The sequence below is a fragment of the Chenopodium quinoa genome, unplaced genomic scaffold (assembly GCF_001683475.1).
Source record: "Chenopodium quinoa cultivar QQ74 unplaced genomic scaffold, ASM168347v1, whole genome shotgun sequence".
Classification (NCBI taxonomy): Eukaryota; Viridiplantae; Streptophyta; class Magnoliopsida; order Caryophyllales; family Amaranthaceae; genus Chenopodium; species Chenopodium quinoa.
In genome coordinates this window covers 9,156,220-9,173,578 of record NW_018743331.1, presented here as the reverse complement: position 1 = coordinate 9,173,578, position 17,359 = coordinate 9,156,220, and the positions used below count along the sequence as shown (strand labels likewise).

Below are 17,359 nucleotides of genomic sequence, written 5' to 3'. Positions count from 1 at the left end.
TTTGACCCCATATGAGGTCCCAGATGTGATCTGGGATTGGAATTCGGGGGGCCGAGAAACCCATTTCTCCAGAATGCAGAGTCTGGAAAGAAGGGAAGGACGACGATGGAGCTTGATTAGCTTTGGTTGTCTCAGCATCGTCCTTCTCAGAGGAGTCAAGTACTATGACCTCCTCTTCTTCAGGGGTGAGGACGAAAGCCTCAACCTCTCTTGCGATATCTGCCGTGAAGCCTTCAGCACTTGACATCACGGCATCTTTATTTTCGTGCTCAGCAGCACTCTCCTTGATTTCTTCTTGGACCCCTCCCTTAGGTTCGGGAGTTCTCTGATCCACCTCCATCTCAGGAGGTGGCGGAGGGGTCTTTTGAAGAGATTGGGGTGTTGGCTGGGGAACCCTCGGCGATCCATTGCCTTCCTCAGGTTCCCTTATTGCGACGCCGATGGTCATCGGCCTCTGCTGAAAGTCATGAGGGCCGATGATGGCCATCCTTCGGCGCCTCTTCAGAAGGGGCTGCTCGTCCATATCTGAGTCTGAAGACTCTTGTATTTGATCTTCGGGACGAACAGGAGCTTTGCCTTCTCTGTGTCTGTTACTCTCTTCAGACTGTAACAGACAGGGGGAAGAAGAGTGTGAGTAAAAAAAAAAAAAAAAAAAAAAAAAAAGAAGAAGAAAAGAAAAAAGTTGTCTGAAAGCTCACCGAGGTTTTCAGCAAAGCCTCGTCTTCTTCAGCTGCTCTAGCTGCAGCTTCGGCTTCAGCAGCTCTGGAGGACCCTTCTCCTCCTTCACAAGCCTCAAGTACTCGTGCAACCTCTTCGGCTGTGCGGGCAGCTTCAGCTTCCTCGTTCAGCAGCTGAAACCAAGGGTCTCTCTTCTTCCACCAAGGCTTCTGCCTCTGATACAGAGCAACAGCCTCAATTTGGAAGTGGGAAGAGTCCAGATGAACTTCCCTATGCCTCGACTCAGTGATAGACGGGGCCCGTTCAGTTACAACTCGCTCTCGGTTAACACCAAGACGAGCGTAGTTAATACCAACGTTGGTCTCGTCCCGCTCTGAAAAAAAGGAAAGGGAAAAAGTTTAGCTCAGATATGTTGGCACAGCATAAAAAAGCAAAGCGAGAGAAGAAAAAGAGGTAGTTAAAAGCCTCGGCCCCAGCCGAAGAAGCTTACCATCCTTAAACTTTCGGCTGAGGCCAACAGCTGCTAGCATATTCTCTTGGAAAACGTAATGCGTATCGGGGAGCCAAGTCTCCGGGATATGCTGCATTCGACCACTCCCCCCCGGGTTCGGCAGCTTGCCGAAGATATGTTGCTGATCCAGGTTCGGATCCGCCCCGTTATCTGCGGGGGGACCTAGACTTCCCATTTCGGGATCAGGCTCAGCTAAGTACCGGGGAGCGCTGAAGACACAAGGGTGGCCCGGATCTATGGGTGCCCTAACCCAAATCCATTGACCTCTCCAGTCCTTGTCTGAAGAGTCATTTGGCCACATGGTCAAGTATTGGGGCCGGGACTCAATCCGATACCACCCAGAACCATGGCTTCCGTGCCCACTCTGAATATTTGGCACTAGCCGATGGAGCTTTCTGAAGCAGTGCAGGTTCGGCACGTATCTGAAGAACTTGCAGACCCATAAGTATGTCATCACCCTTCGGATACTGGTGGGGGTTAGCTGACATAGGGAAATGTTGTAATGGATCAGCAAGTCTCGGACGAAAACGTCCAAAGGGAACCTCAGCCCATACTGAAGCTGTCTCGTGTACACCCCCACATACCCCGGGGGTGGACGATGGATTCTATCGGATGCTGAGGGCATTCGGCACCAATATCCATCAGCTTCAAAAATGCCGTAGTGCAACTCAATTTGCTCGGCAAATCGATATTGATCGGCGTTCTCTACCCACCATGAGTAGGGGCGGTTCTTTATCATGGCCGAAGCGACTTCGGCATTCTCCCACTCTGAAAACCCAGGGAGGATATCCCAAAGGACAGCGGGAATTTCATCGTCCCGTCCAGAAGCACTCGGCTCATCCGTTCTTTGAGGAGGAGCCGAGGAAAGGGGAGTCGCCCTAATCCCATCAGCAGGGTCAGACTCCGGCCTTCGACCATTCCAGGTCCCAATCCTATTCCTAGGATCGGGAATCGGCCTTGCTCTTCTTGGAGCACGGGCTCTACCCCTAACTCCTCTTGCCATGGACTATTTCGAAGAGAAAAGTCGAAAGAAAAAGGGAAGGAGTTCGAATTCGAAGAAAAATGAAATAAAATCAAAGGAATTTACCTTGATCTGAAGCAAAAGTCGCCGATTTACGAATTGGTAGTGACAAGTCTCAGCTTCTAAGCTTAATGCTCGGGGAATTTGCGAAGTTTTGATGCGGGCTCTTGAGCGTTCTTGAGAATTCTGGGTTTGTGTTGATGAATGAGTGGGGAGAGAAGACGCGCCTCTATTTATATCTCCAGAAATGGGAATTCAAGGAGTCTGCGTTTCAATTTCTCTCAAGCACCCCACTAAGTAACCGTTAAACACACGACCTTGCAGTTAAATCGCCCACTACCCATCCAACTTCCGCAATTATCCACATTAACTGTTGTTATCTCATTAATCATGGGTTAATTACGGTTTAAATTCACATTTTTGGATTAACAAATCATTCACTTCCCTCCTTTTTTGATTAAATCAAACCCGACCCGTCATCCTTCCAAATCGGGTCTGGGGGGCAAGTTGTTTGGGTCCAATTTAGTCCAATTGGGCCTGGTCACTGAATGATCCAATTAAAAGCCCAAGGTTAAGGTTCAACTCTCCAAATGTGCTAAAGTCAAAAATCAACATCCTCAAAGCCATGTCAAGGTCAGTCAACGGCCCAATCAGCTTGGCCCAGCCCAACTGACTTCCGGGCCCAATCCGCCTCCTTCATTAGCCAAGGTATAAAAGCCAACAATTTGGTCAATTCTTGGTAAGACAATAAAGCCTCAAGCAACTAAACTCTTGCACAGCTTTCTCTCTCTAATATACTGACTTAAGCATCGGAGGGGCCTTCCTCGGCGTCCCCCCCGAGGCTAGTTTACGTGTATTTGTTGTGCAGGAAACCCTCGGCTCCTGCGTCGTTCGGACCGAGACCAAGTTCCCTCAAGATAAAAGGATCTTCCGAGATTCGATTGTTTTCATCCGAAACAATTTCTATTTAATTTTCTTTTTGTTAGATAACTAAGATATTTTGTTGGGTTTTCTCGAAACTGCTACTCCGTATTATTCTTCCTCACCGTTCCTTCATTCTCTAACCCACCCATCTTCCTTTTTTTACAATTATTGTGAAAATTCTCAATAATTGGTAATTTGATATACATATCAACATAAGAATTTCCAATTGTACTACTTGGATTCCCCTAATTTTAGAGGAAGTAGTAATGGAGTAATGTTTTGTATTTTTGGTACATGACAATACGTAAATATTTTAAAAATTAACATTTATATCACTGAAATGTGAAATGTATCATTGTTAGTATAATAGTACTATAAATGATAAAATTGTACTAAATATTGTTATAATGGTATAATTTTGAAGCTAATATATGTACCATTAGGTTGTGAAATTACGTCAGTGGAGTGTAATGGTATAATAATTAGTTGTAATGGTAGTATGGTACTAAAATGACTATAATAGTACAATTAAAACCTGAAATTAAAGTGATAATGTTAAATATGGAAGAGAAATAAAGAGAGATAGGAGAGAAATTGGGGAGAGAATCAATCAGTCAATCTTATTCCATAGAGTAGGGTATATATATACATACAATATAACAAGGGTTTGCTTAGATAACAATAAACCCTAAATCTAGAATATTTTGGAATGATAAAAGGAGGATAATGGATATCCACAAAATATTTCATAACACTCCCCCTTGGATGTCCATTATCGAAGAGTGTGCCTCGTTAAACCCTTATTAGGAAAAACCCTGTGAGATAAAAACCTAATGAAGGAAAAAAGAGTACAACATTCTTCGTAATATGCTCGAAATGCAGCCTCATTAAAAACTTTACCAAGAAAACTCAATGTGGGACAAAACCATGGTCAAGGGAAAAAGAGTGCAGCGCGTATTTTCTCCCCCTGATGAATACATAACCTGAGATCTTCTAGTACCACAACAATGAATCCAATATAGTTGGATATCTTCTAATATGTAGTAAAATATCATTCATTGGTCTTCGATCCTCCTAAACTGAAATTGCATCTTCAAGTCTTCAAGTGAACATGTAAAGTGTCTTCATTTCATTATACATGTATTTATCTCTACATCATTCCAAACCTCTGTTTGAATAAAGTTACTTTAAAAGTTAAACTTATGCGATTAGGCCTTCTTCTGGAGGTCGTAAATAATAGAAATCGATGATCATTATTTGATCAAACATTCATTAATAATAATTTGATGACAAAACTTGATATTATTAATGTCGTTTTTCAATCTCATCTGAATTATAATATAATACATGTAATTAGATACGCTAATCATGGTTCTTCTGGACCATAAGAAAACATTCTCACACATAAGTATTCCATTGATATTCCTTAGACGTTTCATAATTGTCACGATAGCTCTCTTGCAAATACAAAAGCAAATCTCACTAACTTTCATATGCTCAAACTTCAGGTTGAGATGTCAATGATGTAGTCACATAAACTTTTCAAGAGTTTGATAATAATTGCAATATTCAAGATATAAAATTTTTAGGGCTATAAATACGTTGCATATATAAGTTCTTCGGAAACTTCTCTTACATGATTCATAAATAATATTAGATCAACGTCATATATAATTTCATCATAATTATAAGCCCGTTGGAATAAATATGTCTTTCTAATTTTCCATCAAAGTTGTAAATATGCCTTACTATACTTTGAATGAACATGCACATACACCACAAATATTGTATAGAAACTAATGCATGCAATATGAGATATATAAAACATGATAACATATTAAGCAAAATATACAATAAGTAATGTATCTAACAACTACTGACATATGCAATGAACAATCCGTTAACCTATGACTCATACATGCATATAAACATACATAGGACTCAAAATAATACAAGACACTGTACAGTGTGGATTTAAAAATTGATATTTCATTGGACTTCTGGTCCATGACAAACTTTTGATCATTATCATTGTGTCGACATCAAAATGGACATATATATTTCAGATCCCTTATTCACTAATCTATTTTATCATGCATATGCATATTATTTATTGGTTTTGTACCGGTATCATAATATTCCTTTAACGTACATTTCGCATGCTATTATACTATGATATCTGAATACATTTCTTATTGGTACCATCATAACATCCTTACATCATAGGCCATCTATTGTAATAATTCAGATATCTATATCACTTTTAGGGTATTTCATACACTATGGTAGTTATATACTATTACGCTATTAGTATTAACTGCACTATCTTGCCATATATCATATCCATTAGAGATATCTTTATTTAAAAACCGATCATACAACCTACACTTCAGGTGTAGTGATTCAAGTATAATTGACAAGATTTTTATCTCAATGTATACACATAATATGACCAAAAAGTATCTTCAACGCTATGCAACATGAGTTATAACTAAATACAAATCAAATCATAAATGTGCAACATATCTTGATAATATATAGACAAAAGTTGGCATATAACTTTTCAAACTACCTTTATAGGGATCATCAATTATATTTTCCGATTTTTCCAACTTTCGCTAATTCTTCTCCCCCTAAGTTGGTAAAATATCTCATTTATAGGGGCGTCTAATTCTATACCAACTTAGTATACAAATTTGCATTAAAATTCTTTTCATCGGGAGGATCACAATCAAAATAATTATCTCAGAAGATTTGTATTAAGCAAGTTTTATCTCTTCTAGAGAACAATTTCAATGAAGAATCATTTCTTCATTAACTTTACATTGCATGTGTATTTATTGTTACGCATTCCATAATATGTTCTCTTTTAGAGATCAATGTCAATGGGGAGACATGTATTGTGAAGTTGTATGTTTTTCTTTCTTTTCCAATTTCTTATGTGCTTACATATATAATAGCCCCAATCAAAAGAATTATTATACAAGCATAAATCACTTGCTTGGAATTCTACTAGGTAGTGATCTTCGAGATCTTTAAAGATTTAAATAGATATTCTGGTCACCTAATAGTTGATAATAACATATTTGTTATTCTGGTGAACTTCTGGTCACCCATTACTCTTGACATTTTCATCAATACAAATTATTATAAATCACTATTCAATAATAGCTCAATCTCAATATTATGTCTTGCCATTTAACTCATTTCATATATGCAACATTGAGAAAGCGTCAACAAATTATCAAATGAAACTTCAAGTTTCCATAACGGGTAATTATTAAACCCAGATGGCCTAATTTAATTATCACATCCAGTCACTTCTCTAAATTTGAACTCTGGTCACTATTCCAACACTAATGATCACTTTATTACAATTACTTTATGCATGACCATAAATATGATGTGATATTAGGACACCAAAATGTGTTTCTTTATATAATTGGCAAGACAATCAACTAATACTTGATCTAAAATTTTATACTCTGCTGGAGCTTTGACTATAATCTTGATACATGCTAAGCTTGTTGGACATTCTAAACTCTTCTAGAGTACTCAATATAATCATGGTACATATCCATTTTACTAAATATAATCTATTATAAAGATCTATCAAAATGTATTACTTCCTCAAATTTGCTATTGTCAATAATTGCTCTTTTCCTGTTTGAAGATTCTTATCTTTGAAATCTATTAGGCTCGGCTACGGCTACCACACTTTAGGCGTGCTTTAGGTTCATCAGTAATTGATGTTGTCCTTCTAGTACATTAATTTTAATTAGAGCATTAACAGTTGGTATATAGCTAATGACATCTATTCATATCCATCTTCAGGATGGTATCATTTTGAAATATATTAATTAACATGTGGCCACTTTTATTAAATAAAACGTTAATATTTTAGTTAATGTATGTACCAAACTGAACATCAATATATATTTTTTTTATTATTATTTATGTGCAAGGATTACATAAAAATAATGAAATAAATACTATCTCCCCCTAATCCTTTCATGTGGAGGCATTAAATTAATCCAACTACCTTTAAATCTCTTACACCTTTTAAGCTATAAATTCTCTTATCAATGCCCAATTATAAAATTCATATTCGTTCCTCTTGCCCAATTATATGAATCTTTATACTAAAAATTCTCAAATTAATATTCTAATAGAATTAAAGGAACTAAAATAAGATTCATTAAACCAAATAACTTAAATTAATAAATGACTGATAATAATAATAATGAAATATCTGAAAACATAAAAATATCCCAAAACACATGTCCCATAAAGAATAAAATCATAGTACTACGATAAAATTCTATAATAAATACAAGCTAATTAATAGAGTTTATTCGCCAATGGCTCATAATTTATTCAATTATTTTCTTCAGGATTAGGAAAGAAATCAGCTGCTTCCAGGTGAGTTTTATCACCGTAATCAAAATCACCTTTGCCATCCTCATACACCAAATTTGTTTCCACTTTCTTTCCTTTCTGTTTGATTGATTGTTGAAAGAGGTCCACTAGATGTTTTGGTGTGCGGGACACACACGAGACCAATGGCCTTTTCCTCCACAACGGTAGCATATATTTTCATTTTTATCCTTCTCATTCTTATTTCCATCTTTTTTGTCCTACTTCTGGTGAGAGTATGAGTTCCTAAAATGACCACCTCGACCACGATCATGTCCACGTCCGCGGCCGCGACCAAGACCTTGACCACGATTGCTGGCGTGATCTCTAGCCTTTTGCTCTTTCCCACTATGGGATGTCGCATTCGCTTCAGGGAATGGAGTAGAGCCAGTTGGGCGTGATCCATGATTTTTCATGAATAGTTCATTATTTTGCTCAGCCACAAGGAGACAAGATATCAATTCAGAATATTTTGTAAAACCCTTTTCACAGTATTGTGTCTGCAGGACAACATTGTTTGCATGAAAAGTAGAGTATGTTTTTTCTAACATTTACGCATCCGTGATTTTCTCTCCACATAATTTCAATTGTGATGTAATTCTAAACATGGCTGAGTTGTATTCACTCACAGACTTAAAGTCTTGTAAAATTAAATGTAACCAGTCATAACGAGCTTTTGGTAATATCACAGTTTTCTGGTGGTCATACCTTTCCTTTAGATTACTCCAAAGGACTTGTGGGTCTTTAACATTCAAGTACTCAGTCTTAAGGCCTTCATGAAGGTGATGGCGAAGGAATATCATAGCTTTAGCCTTATTTTGGCTTGTTGCAGTGTTGTTTTCTGTAATAGTATCACCAAGTCCCTTTGCATCGAAATGTATTTCAGCATCTAAGACCCAAGACAGATAGTTGTTTCTAGTAATATCAAGAGCAAAAAATTCGAGTTTTGTAAGGTTTGACATGATTCACTGATATATAAAACAATATTATAATTTATATATATATATATATATATATATATATATATATATATTCCAAGTTTCAAGTGAGACGACTAATTTCAAGTAATTAATTATAACAAGATTTGCGTATTGAACCTTGAGAAGGTTATTGTTCATGATACCACAATTAAGTCCACTAATCAATTATCATAACAAAACATAAATCTAAACCTTAAACAAAAACAAAGACGTTATCTTGGGACAAGTAAGTTCATCATAAAAATCTCTTTACTTCAAGATTAATGGGAATAATTATACCAACAAAAAGTTCCAAAGTTTAGCACATTAATAATAGTGAAACCTTGTCATAAAAACATGACAATCTAGCATCGGACTTACCAATACTAGCACACTCAGAATCTGCCAAGGCAGTATTAACCGCACTCTACAACCAAAAATTAAACATAATTATCATATTCATCACATAAACAACAATTCAATTTTCTTTAAATCTACTCCAGAGGAATGCAGTCATCTTAATCTCCACAAGTAGACATGATTGCCCTGCACGAATCTCAATGTATCTGAAGCCCAAACGTATACTACCTCTTTCTAAAATCAGTTGCCCAACCCTCACATGATTAAGATACTGAACTGCCGTCGTTCGCAAATTACAGGGTGACGCTCCCATTTTTAGGTGAAATGACATTTTTGCCCTTGTGTGTATTTTTTCTATATAAGGGTCCACCATGAGTCACTTTAGTTACCGATAAGATAAATAATATTCCTGAGCCCACCACTTGTCTTAAAAAAATCCCGAGCCCCAAAAATTCCCGGTCCCACCATTGTACAATAATCCCGAGGAATTTAAAAATCCCGGGGCAGAAACGGAAAGTGTACGGAGCGGTGTTTGACGATGAACGACGACAACGTTCACACACCGGAGGGTTCGTCGGAAGAATCTGTTAGTATTTCGATTTTTTTTTTTTTTTTTTTGGAAAGAGGACATCCGCCCAAAAAATCTGGATGTTTAAGAGGTTGTTTAGTTCACCTGATTTTAGCTGATCTGATTTGAACTTATTTTTTCTAATCTGATCTGATCTGAACTTATTTTTTCTGATTTGACCTTATTTTAATTATTTCAATATTCTACTTTTAATGTTAATCAATATTAATGTTTAATTATTATTGTTATTATTATTATTATTATTATCATCATCATCATTATTATTATTATTATTATTATTATTATTATTATTATTATTATTATTATTATTATTATTATTATTATTATTATTATTATTATTATTATTATTATTATCTCAAAGACAGTTAAAGTCATACAACTTACAATAAATTAGTGGGAAGCCGAGATACAATCTGGGCCCCCACTCCTCTAGCTATAGCAAAACCTACCCTATTAAAGATATAAGCTGCAGCACGCGCCCCAATGTCTTGCATCACCGAGAACCTCTTAACCCTCTTCAACAACGCAACAACCTCCTTCTCTAATTCCCCAAGCGAAGAAAAGGAGAAGGGAATGAAACCATATCCAATTTGCCGACAACTAGCTTCATACTTCACCCGCTTACGATGAGCCGCATCAGCCACAACCCGTCCAGGAACAAAGTCAGATAGCCCTGTTTGTGTCAAGGGCGAAGACCCAGTTAGGTCCACACAGACATCGCGACCACGATCCCGAGAATAAAGTAACACATCAGCAGGTCTGAGGGCCCCGTCATTCCCTCCGGACAACCCTATGTCAACCTCCTTTCTTGCTGAAATTCCAGATTTGTAGCAGATATCAAAAAGGGTATCTCGGACAACATTATGCCGATGTTTAATACCCACAATACCAGCACACGACACCGCGTGATCACCGAAAATATCCCCAGTGAAAACCCGAGAACAAGTAGAGCATGGCGTCGAGATAGAAAACAATGGAATACCCATCTTGTAGCACAACACACATCGGTAGATCTTTGCGTTCATCGTTTAACCCAACCCAGAAATAGGGACTGCTCGAAGCCAAGCAGAGGTGTGATCTCCCTGCTGCGATTTCCACAGTGCTGATTGCTGGGGAGACAATTATTATTATTATTATTATTATTATCATTTAATTTATATTATATTATATTATTATTATTATATAATATTATATTACTATGATATTATATTATTATTATTATATTATATTATATTGTATTATATTATTATTATATTATATTATATTATATTATTATTATTACTGTTATTATTACTATTATATTATATTATATTATTATTATTAAATAATAATAATATCATTATTGTTAATGGAATTGTTTCTAAAATTTCAAAAGGTGAGATTGTTTCTGGAAGATGGAGCTAAGGTGTGATTATTAGATTTCATTTTCCTTTTTTTATTTAACCTTTTATATTTAACTTGTTTAGGGCGTTTAAGTGTTTTTTTATTCATTTGTTCCTCTATTGAATCTTTTTTTATTCATGCGTGTATGGTTGTGTGGGAATGACACATTGACCCGTTTTAACCCGCCAAAACCTGAATTTAACCCAACCTGAATTCAACCCGACCTATTCCTAACCCGACCCGAATTTAACCTGACCTATTACTAACCCGACCCAAATTTAACCTGACCTATTACTAGTCCGACCCGAATTCAACCCGATCTATCATTAACCCGACCTGAAATCAACCCGACTTGTTATTGACCCGAAATTAACTAGCAATCTAGGATTACGTCATATTTTTTTTTCTTTCCCTAATTCTATGAGTTATTTTCCTATTTAAGCTTATTCAAATATTTTCAAAAAAATTCTCTATTATCAAATGTATTATAATTTACGTCTCAAAAAAACCTATGAAAATTTATGAATACCACTACTTTTTGGATGCATGTGCATTCTTTATTCAAATTTAGTAATTCCTATTTACGTATACTCCTACTTTGTAGGTGCATGTGCATTAATGCAGTCAACCCGAAATGATCCGACCCGAATTAATCCGACCCACACTTACCCGACATGTTTACCCGAATTGACAGCTCTACTTCCGACCCATGTTCGCGTTAGGCTCCTCTATATGAAATGGGTGTATAAATACAATTATGGTTGCCTCAAGAAGACCCACTTGATGGGAACACATCGTTCAATGGGTGAATGGGAATACATCGTTTAATGAAATGGGTGTATAAATACATCATTCAATGCTCCTGATGGGAATGACCCACTTGCTCTAGACTTCACCGGGATGGGAAAAGGTGAGGCATGGGTGAATGGGCAAAGCATAGGACGCTATTGGCCAAATTTAAGTTCGCCAAGTGGTGGTTGCAGTGATCATTGTGATTACAGAGGACCTTATAAATCGGACAAATGTCTCAAAAATTGTGGAAATCCGCCCCAGCAATTGTAACCACTTTTCCTACATTAATATTATTGCCCCCCTAATTTTTTTTTTACTTTGTTTTTTGTTCTTTAATTTTTCACTTTTCCAGCTTTTGACCTTGCTTTCCTTTTTCCCATAACAACCTTCTATCTCTTTTTCTGTACTCACACTTTCTCTCTCTTCTCTGTTTTTTGTGTTTACTTCACACTCTTCACCATTGTTGGTACTTTACACTTCATTTTTCTAGAAATCTGAATTGGGTTTTCTCTAATTGGGTTGACTGACAAAAATATTAATTGGGAGTATTGGTAGTTTGGTACTACAGTTTTTTTTTGTGTATATATATATATTTTCGTATTGCAATATCTCTTACCTACAACACATCAATCTCTCCCAAATTTTGTCCTTCTGTTGGTCATTGTAGTAGCTTGCTCGTATACAATCCCGTCGACAGGTAAATACCTTAACTCTTTGTTGTTTTTTTTTTATTATATTTTCATAATTTCGTTTACAATCATCACTTCATTGGGTAATTTACTAGTTACGGAGTATATTATTGTTTCAATTGAATTTTTATCTAAGGAGGAATTATTTAATTTTCAATTATTATTTTGTTATTGTTATTCTTAAAAATGATGACCTTTTCTTTATTTTAAGTGGAGAATAATAAAAAAAGAAGAATGGAAGTTGTAGTAATAATAACAACATAAATAGTCACATCACAATGTAGTGTAGTAGTATAACTCAAAAAATATACTACGTATATAATTAGATATGATACTTTTGTTGTTTTCTTTAATAAATCTCTATTTTGTTGAAAGATCAATATGGTAATTGGTAAACCTGGCCATAAATGACCGAGCAATAAAACTTCCATACAAAATTCCTTTTGTTGGTAGGCCGATGTGGTTTATAATGACTCAGAGTCATGTTAAAGCATTTTAAAGTTCAATGAGAATCATCTAATTTCATGCGATTTTATGTCAAATTGATCCAATTGCTTAGTTAAATGTCGTTTTTGAATTGACTATCGTTAAGCCTTAATTACTCCGTAAAGGTCAATATAATATACTAATCGTAAATATATGAAATTTTTTGTCCATAGGGACCATTTAAACTTGTGTTTCTCTATACTCCAATCACCTCATATATATAGATATTACTAATGATTGCATTTAAAGTCAAAAAAAATAAAATAAAAATAAAATCCTGAACATTATATATAAATGTTCCCTATTAGCTTGATGATGAGAAATTATGACAAAAATATGAAGTACGAGTTGGTGAAGTGGACCAGATTACTAGATCTGTAACTTTCAAACTAATAATATTTCTAAATTTAGGAACTCACCAACTAATAGTTTTTTTTTTCATTTTTTTGACACAATATCATAATTCATAAATAATACGGAGTGCAATAATAATAATGGTCACTTGCTCATGCTTTAAGGAATAATTAAAAAGGAAATCAAACTTAAACAAATACATACCTACTGGCGTATGCAAAGCATTACTTTAAATTTATTACAATTAATTAATTAATACACTTTGCATAGACAATACCTTAAAAAAAGGACAGTTTTTTGGATTATAGGCTATATAAGTGTTTAGTCAAATTGATGATTGTATAGTAGGTGATAAGATGATAGATCATTTTTTTTTTAAATTATCTATCGATTGTCACCTTGTTATTTAACTTTTACAATACTTGTGATTTGTGAATTGTTTACTTTATGGGTTTAATTGTTTAGAGTTGGGTTATAGTGAAAATTAGTGCAAAATTAGTGAAAAACAGCATGGGTACAAAGTATAGTAGCATAGCCCAGTATAAAAAATTGGCCAAACAAACAACATATGAATAAAAATATTAACTGGGTTGCTATGATATGCAATGATATGCAGCAAAAAATGCAAAGTTCTTTTCTAGATCAAATACATCCATGTTTTGTGGTCCTAGTTTGGTCCTAGTTTCTCAATAGATGTTAGAAGTAGTATGTATATATTTTTGAAGAAGAAGAAACGTAACGTATATATTTATGTACTTATTTTGATTATTTATATCTTTCATGCATGAAAATAATAATTTTAAAGTGCTCTTGATCATAGTGTAATGGCTGGTAGGGTAGCATGGTCTGATGACAATACAGAATTTTTTTTGGACATATGCTTGGAGATGAAATCAGGTGGACTATCAAAGGTTAATTGGCATAGAATAGTGAGTACTTTGAACGTTAAAAGTGGGAAGAATTTCAATATTAAACAAGCAAGAAATCATTGGGATGATTTAAGGAAAAGGTTCAAAATTTGGAATGAAATGGAACTCAATTAGACCGGTCTTACATTTGATCCTATTACTGGTTGTCCTGTAGGTGGAATATATTTGTAAAGGTACGACATTTTGTTTATCCATTTTGTTGCATTATGACCTCTACAATGCTAGTTTATTTTAAAATTTATTTAATCGAAATTTTGTGCATTTATGCAGAAACATAAAGGTATGTCAGCGAGATTCCTAAGGAGACCATTGCCTCATCTAGAGAAGTTACGGGCACTTTTTTCAGGGTCTTTTGCTACTAGCAAATGGAGTTTTTCTCCCGGATTAGGTGGGGAACAAATTGGTAAAGAAAATGAGGAAAGGTCCGGGGACAGTGATGAAAATATAGGAGATATGGAAATAAGTAGGGGAATAAATAATTTGTATGATGAACAGAGTAATTCACCTCCTAAAAGTACCTCGTTGGGGAAACGTAAGAGTGATGGGTGTACTAGTAAACTTAAAAAAAAACAAGAGTAGTAACATTGACTCTTGTATAGAGTTGTTGAAAATGTCTATTGAAACTAATTGTAAGCAAGGGAGTGGTAATAAGTATAAAGATGTCTCAGATGCTCTATACAATATTGAGGCTATTGTTCAACAAGGAGAAGGATTTATTTACCAATGTATGAATTTTCTTCATCATGGCGATAATGCATATTTCTTCTTAGGTCTCCGAAGTGATGATCAGAAGATCATGTATTTGAAGACAGCATTTTAAGATCCAACATTGGGTGGTCCTTAATTAGGTTTTTTGGGGTGATGACTATTTGAAGTTAACTTTGTCTTATGTTTTCCTATGACTTGTTTTGCACTTTCATATGTTCTTTTTTAGTTATTTGATGTTTTTCTAGTTTTAATTAAGGTTCCACATATGAAGCTACTATTTTTTCTGACCTTTAGGTTTAAGTAGCTTCATATGATGCTATTGCTTTTCAGGTGATCTAATTAAGAAGCTTTAGTCTTTATTTTAAAAGTCATTGTTGATTTTATTTTTCAAATTGAATAATGTTGGTATTTTGTTGGTTTATGTTGTAGAATGGATAACACACTTCCAATGTGCTTGACAATTATCACATTGGAAGAGCTAAAGAGACTTCTTACACCAATTGAGAGATTGCCTCTAAGGTTAGGTGGAGAATCTGGTAGAGAATACATAAACAGACTACTACATGCCCATCCTGATTTATGCAAAGAACAATTGAGATTAGATAGAAACATATTTGTGGATCTTGTTACTTGCATGAAAAATAAAAATTTATTATCAGATGGTCGTTACATATATATGGCTGAGCAATTAGGAATATTTTTATATATCATGGCTAAAGGCAGTTCTTATCGTGATGCTGCCGATCGATTCCAGCACTCTATTGCAACAATTGGGTTGTACTTTAAACAAGTACTGGAAGCAATGGTTCATTTGTCTACCGAGATCATAAGACCATACCAAAGTTTGACCGTGGTGCCAAAAAAAATAGGTGACAGCACAAAATATTGGTCATATTGACAGCACAAAATATTGGTCATAAAATAATATAATCTTGCATTGTCATTATATTATTTTATGCATATGCAATATATAATCACTTATAAAATGTATCCTAAATGTTAATGAACTATTAGGATTGTGTTGGAGCATTGGATGGGACTCATATAAATGCAGTTGTAAGCGATGATGATGGTGTGGCACATCGAGGGCGTAAAGGAAAAAAAACATGGAATGTTTTGGCTGCTTGTTCCTTTGATAGGCTTTTCACGTTTATCAACGTTGGATTTGAAGGTAGTGCTCATGATATTACTGTATGGAACCATTGCTTAACTGTACCAGAATTTCGATTTCCCCATCCACCTCCAGGTATAATTTAAAATAGTGTATGTTTTTACTCCATACATGACACTATACTAATATGCTGTATAACTTTATTTTGTAACAGGAAAATATTATCTAGTAGATTCTGGATATCCGAATACCGTTGGATATTTGAGTCCAATAAAAGAAAAAGATATTAGAACCCATTTGCCTGAATTTCGAAATGGTCCACCACCACAAGGCATGCTTGAACTTTTTAATTATCTTCACTCTTCACTTCGAACAACGATCGAGAGATGTTTTGGACAATTAAAAGGTCGATGGAAAATATTGACAATGATGCCACAAATGGACACTAAACATCAATTGGCAATTATGGTTGCTACATTCACACTTCACAATTTTATTCGATTACATGAGTTGGATATACCCATTAATAGTGGTATAGAAATTGAACCAAGAGCAGATTATGATTTGTTTAACGAGAATCGTAAAGCTGTAATGAAAGAAGTACAACTTAATATAGCGAAGGAAATTTGGAACGTCTTGTAATGAAAATTATATTTGTAAACGTTTATGATTTGGAGCTTATAATGAAATTTTAATTATTACCATTTATTGTTTGTGCTATTTAATAACATAGATAATGTTGCTAGTTCAAACAAACGATAAAATCAAATATGATACATCATAAATCAATAATAATAATAATAATAATAATAATAATAATAATAATAATAATAATAATAATAATAATAATAATAATAATAATAATAATAATAATAATAATAATAATAATAATAATAATTTGATCTAAACTTATTTTTTCTGATCTGATCTGATCTGAACTTATTTTTTCTGATCTAATCTGATCTGAATTTATTTTTTCTCATCTGATCTGATCTGAACTTATTTTTCCTGATCTGATCTGATCTGAACTTATTTTTTCTGATCTGATCTGATCTGACTTATTTTTTCTGATATGATCTGATCTAAACTTATTTTTTTCTGAAATAAGTAAAAATAAGGTGAACTAAACAGGCCTAAGTGGGGATCCGCCCAAAATTTCCTGATCTCCCTCTTAACATCCGAAAATTTCAGGCGGATGCAGACATCCGGATGAAATTTCCGGATGTTAAGTGGGAGATCCGGAAATTTTGGGCGGATCCCCACTTAAACATCCGGATTCTTTGGGCGGATGTCCCATTTATATATATATATATATATATATATATATATATATATATATATATATATATATATATATATATATATACACACGTAATTGTCTTTTTATTATTTTTATTATGAATAATAGTTATATTAGTTTATATTATGTATTATTTGTTAATATTGTGT

General features: G+C 34.6%; 1 pseudogene; it reads left to right on the top strand.

Moving 5' to 3' along the window:
• The first annotated feature begins 13,555 nt into the window (after positions 1–13,555).
• On the top strand, positions 13,556–16,181 carry LOC110737902 (annotated as a pseudogene).
• Positions 16,182–17,359: the final 1,178 nt, after the last annotated feature.